The sequence below is a fragment of the Solanum dulcamara genome, chromosome 12, assembly GCF_947179165.1.
Source record: "Solanum dulcamara chromosome 12, daSolDulc1.2, whole genome shotgun sequence".
In the NCBI taxonomy this organism is placed as follows: domain Eukaryota; kingdom Viridiplantae; phylum Streptophyta; class Magnoliopsida; order Solanales; family Solanaceae; genus Solanum; species Solanum dulcamara.
Window position 1 is genome coordinate 29,740,050 of NC_077248.1, and position 9,467 is coordinate 29,749,516.

Genomic DNA, 9,467 nt, shown 5'->3' on the forward strand with positions numbered 1-9,467 from the left:
TTACACATTTCACTATACCGGCATGCACTCACAGTCTAGTTTGTCACACTTTCTTTCACTTCTCTTACTTACCCTCAAGTTTCCTCCTATTTCACTATAGAGGAGATTTCTTGTCCTTTACTTTTTTTGTTACGTATATATAAAAATATCAATTTAGTCGGTACCTTAATATATCATTCTATCCAGATCTATCAGTCTTCTTTAAATCATCTTCTTAGGGTCACAAGTCTTTTCCAATTTCGATTTACCATATCAATATCGACCTCCTAGTTTCTATTTCCATCAATTCAGCAATTAACTTATTTCTCGAGATAAGCCATACTTGTGGTTTATCTAAATTTCATCATTATTGTGTACACGACCTTTCAAGATATACTATAGCCCTATATCTCATTCTCTTTCTGTTTCATGGAAACTTTGGGCAGAGTTTCCTCTGTATTTCTTACTATCTCAAACCTGCACGCAGAAAATACCAATAATGCCTCACAGGGCCAGCACGCATAAAGATACATATATACGTATCATATCACATCATATTGCAGCCTCACAGGGCGCCCAATATCAACAATAGTATAAAATGATGGACTTACCTCACATGTCCAACTCAAACTACGCCTGTTAGTCTTTCCGTCCATTTTTCCTTTCAATTTTCAACTTTATCTACTTTTTCCTTTCAATTTCTGACTTTACATGTCAATCGTATTTCCATTCCCTACTTGGCACAAGTCTCTCGTGCCTTGGATTACCTGTGTGCTTTGCAACTTCCCATATTGTCACTCATTTTCTTCTATCGACGTTGTCCTTCTTCTGAAATCAGAGGTTAGTATAAGGAATTCCACTTCCTATGAATCGACTCTATTGCACGACCTTAGATATGAAAGAAAGAAAACATCTTAAATGTCCTGTAGCCTCCTATTTATAGATGTGGCACACAACACATCGATAATCAAGACTCTACTAGACATAGTCTGTCGACACTCTAAGGACGAACTGCTCTGATACCACTTCTGTCATGACCCAACCCTGTGGGCTACGACTAGGATCCGACCTGGGCCCCCATATACATATCTAGCGGATGTAACGATCAATATAAGAACTATACATAAGAACAACATTGGGTCATAGAATTCTCATGCCTGTTGCCTCTTTCATTTGTATTATATCATGAAAGGTCGTGCCAGCCGACAAGGCTGTCATAGTATCTTAATATTTACAATACATCATGTAGACATAACTGAACAGAACTTACACGTATAACCCACACATATGTCTACAGACCTCTAAGAATATTAATAGTAACATATGGTGGGACAGAGCCCCCATATCGCGACGATTCTGGTGGTATGTGGTTTGGAGGCACTCTCAGAGATGCTCGGTTGGTCACCGACTCTAATTTGGTTCGATCCCTTAGCTATAAATACCCGGTTCAATCCCACGGTCTAGCTTACTTGTGTCAGGTTCCTTAGCTACAGTTACCCTGTTGAAGTCCATTTCTAGCTTACTTGCGTTTAGGCTCTTTCGCTACAGTTACCCGATTGAAGTCTGAGGTCTAGCTTACTAGTGTTCGACCACATGGCTACAGTTACCCAGTTGCAGTCCGTGAGTTGGGTACAAAATATGACACTGAGATACATAACGTCATTTTACAAGATGCAGCTACAGTGATTTATTAATTGTTATACTTGTTCCCTACATCCCTTTGTCAATTGTGCGCTCCTTGTGGTATTTTATACTTTACATACTCAGTACATTTATCGTACTGACCCCCCTTTTGGGGGGGCTGTATTTCATGCCCGCAGGTACAGGTATTTACTTTGGAGATCCGCTAGCTTAGGGTTTCTACTCAGCAATTTGGAAGTGCTCTGTTATGATGGAGCCCATATTTTGGTACTGACCCTTGATGTATATGGTGTCTTATTCATAGGTACGGCGGGGGCCCTATCCCGCCTTATGTTACTGTTCTTACTCTTAAAGGTCTGTGGACATGTATGTGGGTTGTATATATACATGTGTACAGTTATGCCTATATGTCTTATGTTTTGGGTCATTCCTTTTGTCGTGGAAGCCTTGTCGGCTCGCACGTGTGTTCATTATGGAACGACCCTACATGTTACGACATCATCATTGGATTATATGTTATCGTGCCTATTAATATATTATAACTCAAACAAGGGACAAGTTTACTTATTGTTAGCAGGGGTATATGTGAGTGTCTAGTTCGGGCACCTGTCACGGCCTACGGGGTTGGGTCATGACAATATTAAACTCAAGATCCCTTCTCCTAGTATCGGAATAGGACTTTTGATGACTTTGAGTCATCTTCGACCTTTTTCTAATTACTCTCACCTTGTCCAAAGAATCAAGCACCAAATTGAGACCCAACAAGGTCATCTCACCTACTTCAAAATAACCAATAGGAGATCTACATCATCTCCCATACAAAGCCTCAAATGGCACTCTCTTGATGCTTGAGTTGTAGCTATTATTATAGGAGAACTCAATAAGAGGTAGATGGTCATCCCAACTTTCCTTGAACTCCAACACACAAGCCCTTAATATATCCTCTGGTGATTGAATTGTCCATTCGGCTTGCCCATTGATTTGAGGATGGAAGGCGGTGCTTGGCTTTACTTTAGTACCAAGACCCCTTTGAAATGATCTCTAAAAATGAGAAGTGAATTGGGTTCCACAATCCAAAATAATTGACAATGGCACATTGTGCAATCTCATAACTCATGAATGTACAACTCAGCATAATTTTTGGCATTATAACATGTCTTGACTGGTAGAAAGTGAGCCAGCTTTGACATTTTATCAATAATCACCCAAATTGAGTCATGATGCTTTTGAGTACGAGGCAAATCCACTACAAAATCCATATTCATATATTTCCACTTCCAAGTAGGGATTTCAATGGTGCTAGGCCACTCGGCCTTTGGTGTTTGGCCTTAACCTATTGGCAATTCTGGCATTCAGACACGAACCTTGCTATTTCCTTTTCCATACCACCCCACCAATAAAGCTCATTTAAGTATCAGTATATTTTAGTCAAACTGGGATGAATAGAGTATGAACAATTATGATCCTCTTTCAAGATCAAACTCCTTAGGCCATCCATATTCAGAACACATAACCGACCTTGGTAGTGAAGTACCCATCTCCCCCTTGTGAAAAGACCTCTACTTTTTTTCTTTTACCAACTTCTTTAACTCTACTAATGTCGGTTCAAGGTCTTGTTTTGACTTAACATACACCACTAAAGATGATCCGAACCCGTTATGAACAACCATACCACCATCATCGGAACCACTCAACTTCACTCCTAATCAAGCCAACCAGTGAACATCCTTTACCAACTCTGTCTTTCCTTCATCAAAATGAGCTACACTCCCCATAGACACTCTACTAAGTACATTGACAACCATATTGGATTTACCCAGATGATAATGAACACTCATATCATAGTCCTTGAGGATTTGTAGCCACCTCATTTGCCTTAGATTGAGTTCCTTTGGGGGGAGCACATATTGGAGACTCTTGTGATCAGTGAACACATCCATATGTACCCTGTAGAGATAAAGCCACCAAATATTTAAAGCAAATACAATGGATGTTAACTCAAAATCATGGGTAGGGTAGTTACGCTCATGCACTTTCAATTTCCTAGAAGCATACACTATAACCTTGATGTTTTACATCAAGACACAACCCAAATAAATATTTAAAGCATCACAATAAACCACAAATCCATCTAATCCTTTTGGTAAAGTCAAGATAGGAGAGGAGATAAAATGATCTTTCAAAGTTTGGAAACTCTTCTCATACTCATCAGTCCATATGAGCTTTGCTTTCTTTGGGTAAATTTAGTCATAGGAAATGAGATAGAAGAGAATCCTTCAATGAACCTTCTATAATACCTATCTAGGACCAAAACGCTCCTAATGTCCAAAGGAGACAATGGTCTAGGCCAATTTCTCACCACTCTATTTTCTAAGGATCAATCTTGATCCCATTACCAGACACTATATGACTAAGAAAAGCCACCTCTTTTAACCAAAATTCATATTTACTAAATTTTATAAACAATTGCCTATCTCTCAAGGTTTGAAGCACAACCCTTAAGTGTTTCTTATGTTCTTATTCACCCCGAGAGTATATCAAGATATCATCAATGAAGACCACCATAAAAGAATCAAGGTAGGGTTTGAACACATATTCATTAGATCTATAAGCACCGTCGGTAAATTTATCAACCCAAAACTATCACGACCCAACCCTGTAAGCCATGACGGGTGCCCGAACACAACACTCACATATATCTCTGCTATCTGTAAGTAAATTTATCCCCTGTTTAAGTTATAGCACATCAACGGGCATGATAACATATAAGCCGGTGAGACTTATCATAGGCACCACTATACATACATGCATATACAACCCATACGCAACCTATATACATGTCCACAGACCTCTAAGAGTAAAAACAATAACATAAGGCGGGACAGGGCCCCCGCCGTACCCGTGAACAAATAAGTATATATATCGAGGGTTAATACCAAAACTAGGCTCCAGTATAATGGAGCTCTTCTGAACTGCTGAGTGGAACTCCTACGCTGATGGATCCCCAAAGTGTGTATTTGTACCTGCGGGCATGAACGCATCCCCTCGAGAAAGGGGGGTCAGTAGGATATATGTACTGAGTATGTAAAGCATAGACATCATAAGGAAATTATAGTTGGCGTAGGGATGCAGAGGGAAATTATAACATTTAACCATTTACCATACTCATATCGTATAAAAGAAAGTCATACATATTACCATCACGTACTGTGCTCGGCCTATTTTGGAGACTCGGTGTACCATCTACATCATTCTGTCATCATATGCACATATATATTATTAGCGATGTAGAACGTACAGCCTGATCTATATATATAGTAAGTACATGCCGAGGAATATATAGCCCGATCCGCACATCGTATAATAATGCCAAGGAACGATGGCCCGATCCATATATCATATAGTAATACCGAGGAACGTTTGGTACAATCCACATATCATATAGTAATGCCGAGGAACATTCGGTCTGATCCACATATCATATAGTAATGCCGAGGAACGTTTGGTCCAATCCACATATCATATAGTAATACCGAGGAACATTCGATCCGATCCACATATCATATAGTAATGCCGAGAAACATTCAGTCTGATCCATATATCATATAATAATAATTATATTATAGCCGGCCTGGGACTCGGTGAAAGATGTATTACAGTATACACAAATCAAGTATTGAGTAACCATATACAATCTAAATCATTATCAGACACTCGACAATGCAAGAAAATTAAGCTATCATCCGAGGACCAGAATAGTAGTGTAGCCATATTGAGTGTCTTCTAAATGCCATTGAGGCCTATATCACTTAGGATCTCGGGGACCCTTCATGGGCTCGGTATCATAACCTTATTATTGCATTACCTTACCATCATATCACCACATTTATGTCAAAGATATATCAAGAGGAAAGAAGGGTAGCTCTACGTACTTATCCCAAAACATGCCAAGAGAAAGGAGATAACTTCACATACTTACTACTCTCCATCACATAGAAGCCTTGAGAGGCAATAACTCAACTAGTATAGGAATTCTACCATCAAGAACTGAATAAGACTTATGAGTCATACTTGGAGTTATATAAATGGAATTATCCCCACATTTCGTATATCAATCACTTATGGCTAAGACATGCCAAAAGAAAAGAAGGATAGCTTCACATACTTATGCCAAATGCATGCCAAGAGAAAGCTTCACATACTTATGCCAAAGACATGCCAAGAGAAAGCTTCACATATCTTTTTCGGGATTAATTAAAATTCAGCTTGCCTTGATACCTCCTTAACCTATTTGACATGAAATTAATACTAAGGTTAATAGACTTTAAATTTCAAATATCCCACTCTATAACCAAGTACTAATAGGAGTCATTTCCTTATCCATTACCCTTGACTAATTTGTTACTAGTTCCGATGCTACCGAAAATTGGGCAATATTTTCCCTATAAATTCAATATCCCCGAGGTTTCAACATGGCCACAGTGTCAACAACCATACCAACAACAAAAACCATCAGCATATATACAAGTGAACCACCTCAACATTACACAATACAACTCCAAACAGCTAGCTCAAAACTACAATACGAAAATAGAGTTTTTTTAATCTTTAATTCACAAAATATTTAACCATACCAAATGGAGGGTCGTGTGGATGAAACTAGAAGCTCCCACACCCTTTTTTAAAAAACTTTAAATCCCTACAACACGAAACCCAACCAGCTGCACCTGCAGCACCACAACGACAACCCACTACTCGACATCGATTTAGCTATAACCACTTCAATTTAGTTTGTTTCTAAAGTCAAATATCCTTATGCAATTTTTCCACTTCTAACCTTATTTAAGACATGTAATATATCTCATAAAAAAGACATAAACTCCAATTTGAAAGGGAATCCCTTACCTTGCCCGAAACTCATCAAACTCGTCGAAACTTGCCTTAGAAGTTCCTTTAGCGTGACTAAAACTTTGTGGCTGCTTGCTAACATTTTGGTTCTTCTCAAAAACATAAATTTACATTACTAACATATTTATAACATCTTATTACACCCTATATAATTAATTCACGGAACAAAATTAGAGGCTTACCTTTTTTTCCTTGGTCGAACGTACTCTCTCTCTAGTTCTAGATTTTTCTTCTCTTCTTTTTTTCTCTAGAAGTCTCTTGAACTAGGAAGATAAATGACTTTCTTGTAGATAATACTGAGTCATAACATATATATATATATATATATATATATATATAGGCTACTTTAGGGGGTGACACATGTCAACCCCTAAGTGGTGACATGTGTTAAGCCCTCATTAGGACAACACATCCCTTCCTCCTATCATAGGCTACTACGTGGAAGGTGGGGTCCACCCCTTTTCTCCATCTTATGCCAATGACACTCTCCCTTGCTTCCACATGGAACTCTCTCATGCTTCCATGTTTCACTTTCTTTTCCTCCTCGTGGGTTCATAATCTCGTCTTACTTTACGAATTTATGTAATCCTTGCTACGTAAGCTTGGTTTGTACTCAAGTAGCTTAAGTATGTAAAATTTCCAAGTTGATAACTTACATAAGTAAGTCGAGTCCTATGACTCATTCTTTGGTCTCCAACTTCTTCCGGATTCTTACAACGTTATTTCCAATCTTCCATATCATGAGGTGTCACATTCTCCCTTCCTTAGAGTTATTTGATAGCGTTATAGGCTATCCGGCTCCCATGGTAACTTCTAAGAAGCTTGAGAAGCTTTAAGAAACTTATTCCAAAAACTTAAGAACCTTTCAAGACACTTAAGAAGCTTAAGAACCTTTCAAGGTACAAAAGTATGAGGTATAACATCCTTCCCCCCTTTAGAAAATTCATCCTCGAATGTGAACCAAAACCCTCCTCAAGATCTTATAGAGTTTCTCTGTTCTATCGTAATAACACATACTTTCACCGAGTAATCAATATTAGAGTCCCAAAGGTTGGGATTACCTGTAGCGTAAGGGGTAGGTACGGATACCTGTATTTTATTTCCTCTTCAGTTTTCCAGGTCATTTCTTCGCGATTTTTTTTTGCCACAATACCTTGATAATAGCTATATCCTTAGTTCACAATCTCCTACTTTGCCGATCTAGGATAGCGATAGGTTACTTCTCATAGGATAACTCCTTTGTGACCTAGATATCCTTTACGAGATATACTCGGGCTGGATTACCACCACACTTGCTAAGCATTGATACATAGAAGACTAGATGTACTGCTTTCAGATTCGCTGGTAAGTCCAGCTTATAGGCAACCTTGCCTATTCGGTGGAGGATCTGATACGGCCAATGTATATGGGACTAAGGTCCTCTTTCCTGATGTATCTCATTACTTTCTCTGTGGGTGGTACCTTCGTAAATGCCCAATCATTAACTTGAAACTCTAAAAGTCGATGATGATTACCTACGTATGACTTCTATCAATTTTGGGTGGATAATAACCTCTCTTGCATGAGCTTCACCTTCTATACAACTTATCGGACCATGTCCAAGCCCATTAGTCGTGTTTTACAAATATTAACTACCCAATTGGCGACCTATACTGTTTGCCCTAAAAAGTCTCGTATGAGTTCATTTGGATACTAGAATAACAGTTAGTATCGTAAGTAATCTTGACAGATAGTAGGAAATTGTCCTAGATACCTTTGAAGTCAACCGTATAGGCCAGGAACATATTCTCTAGCATTTAGCTAGTAAGCGTGTTTTGTCCCTCAATCAGAGGGTACAATAGTGTACGAAGACCTATCTATCTTCCCAATCTCTTCATGGACTGATCTTTAGTAGTAAGCTGTAAATTAGGCTCCTTCATCCGAGACCAACTATGAGAACTCTGTAAGGTCTCACCACCCTCTCGACCTATAAATTCACATCATCTCAGCTGAACAGGTAGTTCTTGATTGAAGGAACATGGGTTGATATTGTTAATCTGCGGATAACATTTCATATAGAATCATCTGTCCATGGAGTGCAAAGTGAGTCTTGCAGCCAGGGTTGTATTGTGGAATCTTCAACCTCGTGTATTACTCCTTGCCTCCAATAGATGACATCAACAGGTACCCTTACCTTTCTGGGTTTTGTTTTTTTCCCAACAGAGTCGGCTACCAAGTTGTGCTAAAGTCCCCTTACACAATGACCTGTATAGCCATTCCGTGGTTTACCTATCATTAACTGGTATTATGTTGAAGAACTGTGGCATACAAGTGTGCCATCTGTTCGTAATCAACTAATCCTGCTTGCTTTGCTTAAGCCCTTTTACAATTTCCTTAACGTAACTTATAACACTTTAGGTACATAATCTTGTGTCGTTGCTTCGCTGCTAGTTCAGATTCTTCTATCTCGTCCGATCATAGCAGCACTAACGCACCTGATCCCACCAGAATTTTGAAGTTAAACATGCTTGGGCGAGAGTAGTATTAGGATGGGTGACCCCTCTAGGAAGTCCTCGTGTCACGTTCCATTGCAATCCTTGCAATAATGTACGAAGGCACTCAACCTGGCCCAAGATTTACCTTAGTGTCTTCTTGCTAGTCTTCATGCTTTGCCTTGCCCTCTATTCCCCTGTCTTACACTCAACGTCGGGATAGATCGCTGGTTCAACCATGGCTAGGTCCTAATTTTCCCTTAGTACTCACCCCATCTCGGTAGTTTGGTCTAACCCATCTTGACATCTCTCTGTAACGTATCCAAAACATCCTAGCTCCTTTTCTTGTGTACTTCTCACTTGACCCTATACTGAACATATACATATACATAGGTTGTATAACCATTCTGATACAACTTGTATAAGATAGATATAATCTTTTCATTTGCCGTCCCATCTTGCTTTATA